Source organism: Mastigoproctus giganteus, chromosome 8, assembly GCF_048544385.1.
Source record: "Mastigoproctus giganteus isolate SK-2022 chromosome 8, ASM4854438v1, whole genome shotgun sequence".
Taxonomy (NCBI): Eukaryota; Metazoa; Arthropoda; class Arachnida; order Uropygi; family Thelyphonidae; genus Mastigoproctus; species Mastigoproctus giganteus.
The window spans coordinates 19,058,296-19,070,531 of NC_143582.1; the positions used below are offsets into that span (position 1 = coordinate 19,058,296).

Here is a 12,236-nt window from a genome sequence, read left to right on the forward strand (position 1 = left end):
GACCATTCTTGAAGTCTATCGAGGTCTCTCTGAAGAAGCTCAGCTTGACAGTGATCATTAACTACTCTACCAATTTTAACATCATCTGCAAATTTAGACATCACGCCCTCTATCCCTTCATCAATGTCGTTTATGAAAATTAAAAACAACAGTGGTCCTAATACTGATCCTTGGGGAACCCCACTTCTTACATCAACCCAATCTGAGGAATAGCCATTTATCACAACCCTCTGCCTCCTGCCCTGAAGCCATCCTTCTATCCATCTAAGGATTTTCCCAGTGATTCCAACCTGTTCCAGCTTATAAAGCAACCGCTCATGTTGGACTGAGTCAAAAGCTTTGCTGAAATCTAAATAAACAATGTCGAAATTATTCCCTAAATCCAGCTCGTGAGTGACCCTTTCGAAATAGCGAACCAGATTTGTTAAACATGATTTTCCCTTTACAAAACCGTGCTGAGTATCCTTGAGAATTTCAATTCGATTCAAATGATCCTGAATTCCACCCTTGATCATTGCCTCCATGATTTTCCCTACTATTGAAGTCAGACTGACAGGTCGATAATTTCCCACTTCACTTTTAGAGCCACCCTTATGTATGGGAGATACATTTGCACTTTTCCAATCCAAGGGAATCTCCCCCGAGTCTAGTGATGCTCGCATAACCAGCCTCAGTGGTTCAATGCACTCGCTTGCCGCCTCTCTCAAGATTATAGGGTATATTCCATCAACTCCAGGAGCCTTACTGGTCTGTAGGCTTGAAAGTTTTTTCATTAAATAATCTTGCGAAATTTCAATATCGTTAATTACATATTTTTTAACCTCGCTCCCACAATTTCCCATTGCCACAAAAGGCTTTTCATTTGTAAATATCGATGCAAAATAACTGTTGAGTTCATCTGCAACGGCAGCTGGTGTATTTATTACTATCCCCTTTCCCTTACGTAAAGGTCCGATCTGGTTTGTCCTGCTCTTCTTGGCATTTATGTATGTGAAGAATTCTTTATCCCCCCTCTTTGCTCTGTTTGCTAGTGATTTCTCATAAACTGCCTTTGCCTGTCGAACCTTTTCTGTGGCTCTATTACACATCACCTTGTAGCTGTTATAGGCTTCAGTACTTTTTATTGCTCTGTAACTTTTCCATGCCACCTTTTTCTGCTCAAGTAATGAGGCAACTTCACTATTCATCCAACTTGGAACCCTTCTCGTGGAGTATTTTTTTAATGGTATATACGCATTCAAGGCATCTGTGATTAATGTTTTAAAAGCGTACCACAGTTCAATTGTATTCATTCTCTGCGCGATATCTACCCAGTTAATAGAGGCCATGTAGTACCTTAAGGCATCGTAATTTCCTTTTCTGAAATTAAAAAACCCATTCCTTTGCCTTTTACTTCTGCTACCTCTCTCGTCATCATCCACCGTAGAACTCCATGATCACTTCCTGCTACTGGTTCCTCTACTGTCAGCCCAGTTATGTCATCTGATTCATGTGTGATAATGAGGTCTAAAATATTCTTTTCTCTAGTACTTTCCCTGACATGTTGATACAAATAACAGTCATCTAGTTGATTTAAAAATTTTGTTCCCCATGTCGAGTTTCCTTCCCATTTACTCCAATCAATTAGAGGCAAATTGAAATCACCCATAATAAGGCATTGACGCTTACTTGCCCATTCCATTTGCATGTAGAGGTTTTTGTCATAGTCTTCACAATCACCTGGTCTGTAGATTACTCCTACTCTGGTCTGTAGATTACTCCTACTCTCATTGTACCTTTGTTTCCAACTATCTCACACCATACAGACTCTATACTAGCATGTGAAATGTCTGAATCCGGGAAAGCTATCGTCGCACTCAGGCTGCTTCTGATAAGAAGCATTACCCCACCACCCCTTTTATCTACTCTATCCTTCCTAAATACATTATACAAGCCGTACTGAAACTCATCATCCCCAATTTCCGGGTGGCACCACGTCTCTGTAAGCCCTATTATGTCCGCGTTACTTGTTTTAATCAGCAGTTCGAATTCGCTCATTTTATTGACGACACTTCTAACGTTACTGTATAAACAATTAAGATTTACTGTTCTTGTATATTTAACAACCCTAACACAACCCTTGAAGTTTTTTAGGCTCTCTTCCCTGATATTAGCTACCCGCTCACGTGAAACGTCTTTGGCCCCAGAACATCTAGATAATACGTCCAGTTGGGGTAATAGATAATTACTCTTAAGGTATGTGCAAGAGTTACATTCACCAATATTATCAGATAAACGCGTGTCAGTATTACCCACAGCTAATGTATATCACAGCTAATGGAGAAAGCAAATGAATATAAAACACCATTATGCCTGGCATTTGTGGATTATGAAAAGGCATTTGACTCCATACAGCATAAGGCAATGTTTGGGACACTGGAAACACAAGGCATAGATACTCCATATATTATGATTTTGAAGAAAATATATGAGAGTGCTACATCCTTTATTAGACTAGACAAAGACGGTAGGAAATTTAAAATCGAGAAAGGAGTTCGACAAGAGATACAATATCTCTGAAGCTGTTTACTGCTGCCCTTGAGGAAGCTTTCAGAAGATTAGACTGGTCGCGGAAAGGAGTCAATGTGAACGGAGAGTACCTAAACCATTTACGATTTGCAGATGACATTGTGGTCATAAGCCACGATCCCAAAGAATTAGAGGAAAATCGTAATCAGTTATGCACAGTTAGTAAGGATTTTGGACTAGAGATGAATATGGCCAAAACAAAAGTAATGATGAACAAGTATGCCACAGAAAGGGAAATAATGATTGAAGGAGCAGTAATTGAAAAGCTGGAGTCATATACTTATCTGGGACAAGTTATTAGCTGTAATAATGATAAATGGCTAGAAGTCAAGAGAAGAATAAATTTTGGATGGATAGCATTCAGGAAATATAGTCACATACTGAAGACCAATATCCAATTTGTCTGAAACGTAAAATAATGAACCAATGTATACTCCTCACCATGACTTATGGAAGTGAAACTTGAGCACTCACCAAAAGAAAGGAAGAGAAGCTGAGAACTACACAGCGAAGAATGTAACAAATTATATTGGGAATCAGACTGTTAGATAAGAAGAGAAACACGTGTATTAGGCAGCAAACTCAAGTAAAGGACATTCTTATCAAAACTAAAGAACTAAAATGGTCTTGGGCAGGACACATAGCTCGAAGACATGATGACATAGTTAAATAGTTATCTGATTAAATTGACATTTATTTGTGCCCATTAAGGACTGTTTGAAGCTGATCTAATGAAGAAATGGAACCAAGTGTGGGCAGGTATGTGTTTTGGAGAATTGCATGAAGAAGAAAATTAATTCCAAAATTCAACATCAGAGGAGCAAAGCGATGCTGTGAACAAATTGCATATCCCAGTCGGTTTTCACTAATTCGTCTTTAATTATAGTTTCATTAAAAGGAAGCTGTTATCTAAATCTATTAGAATAATGTTATGTGAATTTTAATATTCCTTCAGTATAGGTTTGACTTTTGATCTGCATCATTTATTGTATTAAAATTGGTAACCATGTAACCATCATGTAATCAGATAACATGTACATTAACTTCCTGATTTACAAACATTCAAACTTATGAACAAGAATTTTTGACACTTCAGATTTAGTTTATGAACTCAGTAGCTTGATCTTATGAACCTTTAAAGCTCAACATCAGCAACTTCACAATATGTTACCTTTTGAGAGTAAAATGAATGAGAATAATATACTTTCATCATTTATCTGCCATATTTAGCCAATATTTTATATACATGTTTGTGTTTTATATTTTATTTTCTTTTGATCTGGACATCAGGGTCAGTGTAAACCATTATGAGATAAGCTCAAGAAAATTTTTCAAGGTCAGAAAAAAATAATAATTATGTATTTATTCAGTGTTATTTAGCAATATACATACAGTCATTTTAATGCACAGCTGTGCTCCTGTTTCTCATCGTTTTGTTGGCTCCATCTAGCATATGCTAGCATAGAATATGCTTTTCCTGATATTTATTGTGTGGTACAGTACATCATTATTACAACTGAGAACTTTCAAAAAATTAGTAAAATTAAAATAAATAAATACAGTGCAAACAATCTGTCCTTGAGATGTGATTCTGTCAGATTTTAGAATGATTCTATTATAGTGTAATGTAATATATCAGTATGCTGCACTGTGTTTTATTATATGACACAGAATTGTGTATGGAATATAAACTGCAATATGCATTAAATAAAGAAATGCTTCAGCCAGTAGCATCATTTGGCCATTCTGCTTATTAACCATGTTATAACAACAAAATAAAAAAAAAAAAATAAAAAAATTGTCATACATCCATCTATTTAATTATCTCAGGAATTCATGGCATTTGAAAAATTGGATCATTTTATGTGCTGCATGCTTTCTCATATGAAATTTAGTGATTGTGAATTACATACTGTACAACCACAGTAATTTTTGTCAAAACATCATTTAAATCAAATTCCTTTTCTTCAGACTTGCATATTCTTTTAAGTGGTATTAAATACATCGAGTTGCTGTTCATAAGTATTAAGCCTCATCTGAAACTAAAATTTTCAGGAGTATGGATTTTGAGAGGCTTAGTTACCAGGCTAAATGATGCATGGCACTTGATTGACATTAGCAAGTTTCTAGTGATTGTACATAATTTTTTGCAGTTGCTAAATAAGCTTGTGTGATATAATTATTATAAGACTGGCCTATATAGCATGCATGATCACATAACACAGAGAGGACTTTGAAAAAAGTGTGGTTGCAATTTTTTCACTTGAATTACTAGATCTGGAACAAATTTATTAACCTCTGAATATTTTTGGAAATGTGCTGTTTATTTGAAATGCAAGAGTGAAGCAACTGATTGTGATTTTCTGACAATATGAGAGGTAGGATATGGTTTTGTGGCAAAATTAGTTTTGTCATAGTTTTAAAAAATATTTCATTCCCTCATTTTTAACTAGATCCCTTACATATAACCTGCTGTGTTGTCTCCTTGACTGCGTGAATAATATCATTATCTCCCACAGTATTGCCCTTTAAAACTTTTTTTTTTTTTTTTTTGCAGAATAATAAAAGAAATACAATAAAATCTCCATTAAGATGCCTCTTAGTAACAGCCAACCTTATTTTACCCAATCCCAAAAAATTTCAGTGAAATTTTTCTGTATGCTTAGTAAGTGGCTTCACTATATATTATAACCCAGTATTTTGAATTCAGTAACCCACAGTTCTTTTGTGAAATCATTGGTTTCTGCAGATGTGACTTTTTGAATCTAGAATTATATTTAACATATTACTCTAAAAAAATGGGCTATATTTTACAGTATTAAATTACAAGCATATAAATGCATGTAATTTAATATTGTCATCCCTTTTCATTATTTTCAAATAATGAAATATACAGGAGGCTACAAACTTTTCAAACACCCGTCTTATATCCATTAATCACACACTAGCAGGGAGTATATGATGAGAGCCTTGTCAATCAATTCGGCCCTGGAAAGATTGTGCAAGGCTCAAGGGGTAGAATTTTTTTCAGCCTGGACTGTACTTGTTAACAGGAGAGATTGCTTCTACAGGGATGGGATACACTTAAATAGAAAGGGTGCAAGAATATTTGCTGATGCTATCGAGGCAGAGTTAGGTGGGTCGGAAAACTTCTAGCTTGGGGGAGACAAAGACCAATAGATTGACAGTAGCCACTGGCAGAGGTGAAAGAGATTCTTGCACTGCTTCTATTAGAATGAGCAGAAGCCTGAAAAACAAGATGCATGGTATTTCAGAGACTGCTGGGAGCCATTGCGGTACAAGTAAACACATGGGTTGTGTTAGGGTAGCTAAGAATAGAAACAGGTTCAGGGAAACTTGCGTGTACACCAATGCTAGGAGTTTAGTAAATAAATTTGATGAATTTGAGGTATTGCTCAAAACATCGAAGGCAGATATTGTTGGGATATCAGAGACGTGGTGTCACACAGATATAAGGGATGCAGAACTGGAATTTGGGGAGTACAACGTCTACAGAAAGGATAGACAGGATAGGAAGGGGGGAGGGGTTATGCTATTAGTTAAGAAACACATAAAAACCAAGGAAGTGAAGCCAGTCGACATCGCTGGACAGTGCAGTGTGGAGTCAGTTTGGTGTGACATAAACATTGGGAGATCAAAATTGAGAGTAGGAGTGTGCTATAGGCCTAATGACTCTGATGAGTATAATAAGGAACTGTACAGGGAAATAGAATGGGCCAGTAAATCAGAGTGTCTTATAATGGGAGATTTTAATTTCCCAGATATTGACTGGAATTTGGGGGCTGGTTACTCACACACTAGCAGGGCTTTTGTGGATTTATTGGATGATTGTTTTCTACATCAGCATGTTCGGGAGGCAACTAGAGGGAGTAATACTCTTGATTTGATTATCAGCAGTGATTCTTCATGCATTAAGAATCTGCAGATAAATGAACCACTAGGTGGCAGTGATCACAGTGTGCTGAAGTGGGATTTACTCAAAGAGGTAACTACCATTAGGGGTAAAGGGAAGGGTTATTGCTTCCGTAAAGGTGACTACGATGGACTGAGACAGTATTTAAATTCTATACAGTGGGACCAACTGATGATGTTACCAACAGCAAATTCAAAATGGGAAGCATTCAAAGAACTTATCTTGGAAGCTACTAGGCTTTACATACCAACTAAGAAATATTGTTCAAGGTTTAGGCCAAAATGGATGTCAGATGAACTAATGAGGCATATGGCAGAGAAGAAAAATGCATGGGATACATACAAATTAACACATGACACAGAAGCCTATGATACATACAAGTTGATATGCAACCAAGTTACAAAGGAGGTTAGGCAGGCGAAGGCAGATTACGAAAAATCCTTGGCAAGGGATGCAAAGAAAAACAGCAAAGAGTTCTTTACTTATGTAAACTCTAGAAAGAAGGGGATGAATCAGATTGGTCCACTTGATATTGATGGGTCAAGTGTTGATGATCCTGCTCAGGTAGCTAACAAACTAAATGAATATTTTGCATCGACATTCACACATGAGGAGTTATTCAGCGAGGGGAATGCCAGAGGTGTATTCAACTCTAGCAGTAAGCTACAGAATCTTGAAATAACTGGGAGTAAAGTGGAGGAGAAACTGTTGAAGATAAACACAAGAAAGGCACCCGGGGTGGATGGGATCTATCCAGTTATATTAAAGGAGGCAGCAAAGGAAGTAAGCAAACCCTTAGCCATAATTATGAGAGCTTCCTTGGACTCAGGGGAGGTACCCATAGACTGGAAATGTGCAAATGTGACCCCAATTCACAAAGGAGGATCAAAGGCTGACACAAGTAATTATAGACCTGTGAGCTTAACTTCTGTTCCAGGAAAATTAATGGAGGCACTGGTTAAAGAAGCACTGCAGGATCATTTAGACAAGACTTCAGTTATAGCTCAGACACAGCATGGTTTTGTTAAGGGGAAGTCTTGCCTGACCAACTTGATTGGATACTATGATGCAGTCACAAAAGAACTGGATGCAGGGAATAACTTTGATATTATATACTTGGATCTTAGAAAGGCTTTTGATACTGTTGCACATGGAAGACTGCTACACAAATTGGAGCAGTGTGACATTGGAGGCAAATTGCTGCTATGGATAAAGGGGTGGTTGAGGGGGAGAAGACAGAGAGTGGTAATCAATGGACACTGCTCATCGTGGACTGATGTTATTAGTGGAGTCCCTCAGGGCTCAGTGTTGGGTCCATTATTGTTTTCTGTATTTATAAATGATATTGATGATGGTATATCGGGCTTAATGTCCAAGTTTGCAGACGATACAAAGGTTGGCAGGGTTGTCAAGGACACTACTGACACTATGCTGCTGCAACAGGATCTGGAAAGGTTGAGCAGATGGGCTGAGAGGTGGCAAATGAAGTTTAACATTGACAAATGTAAAGTACTACACATGGGAAACGGCAACCCCAGAGCAACGTATCAACTCTGTGGTACTACACTGACAGTGGTAGAGAATGAAAGGGACTTGGGGGTGGTTGTGCAGGCAGATATGAAGTTCTCTTCGGGCTGCAAGAGTAGCTCATGGAGTATTGTCAATGATATACAGGAATTTTTCCAGCAGGGATAAGGAGGTGATTATTCCATTGTATAAGGCGATGGTCAGGCCACACCTAGAGTACTGTATACAGGTCTGGAGGCCTCATTTCAAGAAGGATGTAGAGCTGCTGGAACGAGTACAGAGAAGGGCAACAAGATTAGTGAATGGAACAAAGGGGTGCTCTTACGAAGAAAGGCTTAAGTTTTGCAAATTACAGTGTCTGGAGACTAGGCACCAGCGAGGTGATCTGATAGAGGTGTATAAAGCCTTGAATGGTTTAAGCATGCTCAATGCTGATGGGATTCTTCCTCTAGCTCAGAAAAATCACCTGAGAGGGCATAAATTCAAATTGAGGAAAGACAGATGTAGGATAGACGTGCGGAAATTTGCCTTTAGCCAGCGGGTGGTTGGTTGGTGGAACAGACTTCCATCCCTTGTGGTGGAGGTTGATAGCCTAAATAAGTTTAAGGCTCAGCTGGACAGGTATTTTGAACGAACAGAGGGGTGAAGTGGAAGTGTGTTTTTTTTTTTTTTTTTTGGCTGATGCTGCATAAGCTTGCTTTCTTGCATCAAATGCCTCTATTAATGCTAATGCTAATGCTAATAATGGTGCTTTCACACTATTTCTACTTGAGTCACAAATGCAACTAAATAAAAATGTTAAAATTTAATCCCACAATTTTTTCCATGATGTTGCAAGAGGTTGACTCTTCTTTGGGAAAAGTAAGACAATGATAGATCTTATATGAAAATAATATAATTATCATCATCTTCATCATCATCAGCCATTTTCAATCCACTGCAGGATGAAGGCCTCTCCAGCAACTTTCCAGTTCCTTCTGTTTTGAGCACTGGCCATCCATTTACTACTCAAAAACTCACGAATTTCATCTATCCATCTCCGCCTTTGTCTTCCAGGTTTTCTTCTAGCTCCTCTTGGGTACCATTCTGTTATTTTCTTAGTCCATCTGTCATCATGTCTTCTAGCTATGTGTCCTGCCCAAGACCATTTTAGTTCTTTAGTTTTGATAAGAATGTCCTTTACTTGAGTTTGCTGCCTAATCCATGTGTTTCTCTTCTTATCTAACAGTCTGATTCCCAATATAATTCGTTCCATTCTTCGCTGTGTAGTTCTTAGCTTCTCTTCAATTCTTTTGGTGAGTGCCCAAGTTTCACTTCCATAAGTCATGGTGGGGAGTATACATTGATTCATTATTTTACGTTTCAGACAAACTGGGATATTGGTCTTCAGTATGTGACTATATTTCCTGAATGCTATCCATCCAAAATTTATTCTTCTCTTGACTTCCAGCCATTTATCATTATTACAGCTAATAACTTGTCCCAGATAAGTATATGACTCCACCTTTTCAATGACTGCTCCTTCAATCATTATTTCCCTTTCTGTGGCATACTTGTTCATCATTACTTTTGTTTTGGCCATATTCATCTCTAGTCCAAAATCCTTACTAACTGTGCATAACTGATTACGATTTTCCTCTAATTCTTTGGGATCGTGGCTTATGACCACAATGTCATCTGCAAATCGTAAATGGTTTAGGTACTCTCCGTTCACATTGACTCCTTTCCGCGACCAGTCTAATCTTCTGAAAGCTTCCTCAAGGGCAGCAGTAAACAGCTTCAGAGATATTGTATCTCTTGTCGAACTCCTTTCTCGATTTTAAATTTCCTACCGTCTTTGTCTAGTCTAATAAAGGATGTAGCACTCTCATATATTTTCTTCAAAATCATAATATATGGAGTATCTATGCCTTGTGTTTCCAGTGTCCCAAACATTGCCTTATGCTGTATGGAGTCAAATGCCTTTTCATAATCCACAAATGCCAGGCATAATGGTGTTTTATATTCATTTGCTTTCTCCATTAGCTGTGATATTACGTGAAGGTGATCCATAGTTGAGAATCCTGTCCTAAAGCCAGCTTGCTCTTTCGGTTGATTCTCATCAAGTATTCTTTCTAATCTGTTAGTAATGACCCTTGTGAAGAACTTTTAGATATGGGATAACAAGCTAATTGGTCTATAATTTCCAATTTCTGATTTATCTCCTTTCTTATGCAGCAAAACTATGATTGCATTATTCCACTGCTTAGGCATCACACCTTTTCTAATGAACTTTGTGAAGAGCCTTGCCAGTTTTTGTGTTATGTCTCTTCCTCCCAATTTTAACAACTCTACAGTAACTTCATCTTCCCCCGGGGCTTTCCGATTCTTCATTTTCTTCGATGCATGTTCTACCTCATCAGGAAGAAATCGGGTATGTCGTATGTGTTGCTACTTTGCAATCCATCTTCCCCACTGCTGGTATCATTCCCTCGCTCCTTGTATAATTCTCTATAGTAGTCTTCTGCTATTTGAATTATGCCTTCTCTGCTGTTTATAAGTACACCATCGCTATTCTTCAGTTTCAATATCATTTGTCTTTCTGTATTACTGCTCATGGCTGCTGATTTAAATCCTTTGTTTTCCCTTAATGCTTGTTCTACTTTTCTTGTGTTAAATCTTCTTATGTCCTCTCTGAGTCTCTTTCTAATGGCTTTGCATAACTCAGTATACTCAATTTTCTCCCTGTCAGTGTTTTTCTTGCTCTTCATTTGTCGTCTTTGGTTCATCATGACAAGTGTTTCTTGACTAATTTTTTCTTCTTTGGATTTCTGTTTCCCTATAGGTTTCTTGGGCTTTATCACTTTCAGAAAGTTTTAATATTCCTCGTCGATATCTTGGTCCTGAGCAGTCTGCAGAAGCTCAAACTTGTTCTTAAGTTCCAGTACATACTGCTTTTTCTCCTCCTCTGTTATTTCAAAGACCTTTGTATTATTTACTCGAGTCAGTTTTTTTCCTTTCCTTTCCTACATCTATATCAAGTGTACATCTTACCATTCTGTGATCACTTCCAACATTTACCTTATTCAGGACGATAACATCATTCACAATATATCTTCTGTTAGTGAGGACGAAGTCGATTTCATTAGTTGTTAATCCATTTGGACTCTTCCATGTCCACTTTCTGTTCACCCTTTTCTAGAAAAAAGTGTTCATTACTGACATTCCTTGAGATTCTGCAAATTCCACAAGTCTTTCACCTCTTTTATTTCTTTCACCAATTCCAAAATTTCCTATAGTTCCTCTTTCTGTGCTGTTTTGCCTTTTTCCAACCTTAGCATTGAAGTCCCCCATAATAATAGTGTAGTGGGTTTTCTGTTCATCTAGAAGACTCTCAATTTCAGTGTACATTTCTCCAACCTCTTCATCATCATGGCTCGATGTTGGTGCATAAATCATTATAATCTTTAGCTTGTATCTCTTCGAAATCTTGAGTATTAGTCTTGACACCCTTGGTGATGTACTTTTGAATTCCAAAATGTTGTTTTTAAAATCTTTATGGACCAGAAACCCAACTCCACCTTCACTCCTTTCACTGTTTCCATTGGTGTACAGCAGATTTCCACTTGATAAACTTATAAGTGATTCATTTCTTCTTCTTGTTTCAGCCAAACCGATGATATTCCAATTCACATTTTCTAATTCCTTTTCCAGCTCTAATATCCTGTCTTCACCGATGAGTGATCGTACGTTATAACAGGCCAAGTTCAATTTCCGTGCATGGCAGCCTGGTTGTACCCAGAGATTCTTAGCACCCTCTGCTACCACTCTGATCCTCTCGCTGCCGTAAGAGGGAGAGTGAAAGCTGCTGGGGACTGAGGGCCATTTGTATTGTTGTGCTCTCATTGCTGGAGGGTTTGGTCTTTTCCTCTTCACGCTGACCAGGCGTCTTGAAGAGAACCACTCTACACGTTCGTTGCCACCTAAGTGACGTAACAGGGCTTACCATCGAGAAGGTGTGCATGAGTGGATTTTAGGGAGGCAGGCCAACCGGACTTCTCCTAAATCTTCTGTAATAGAGAGATATTGGATCCATCAGTGTTTTAGGCTGAGTGTCTGATAACACACAGGATAACTGTTCCCCTCTAAGCCCCTATATAATTATCAGAGATGCCTAAATAACAGTTTAATGAATAGTTGAAAAATTAATCTCTTCTTTTTTTTTGTT

The 12,236-nt window shown here is 37.9% G+C and overlaps 1 protein-coding gene across 1 annotated transcript in view; it reads left to right on the forward strand.

Moving 5' to 3' along the window:
• BRWD3 (bromodomain and WD repeat-containing protein) overlaps window positions 1–12,236 on the forward strand; it is a 279,424-nt gene that overhangs the window by 50,547 nt on the left and 216,641 nt on the right. The gene's annotated exons all lie outside the window — the stretch shown is intronic.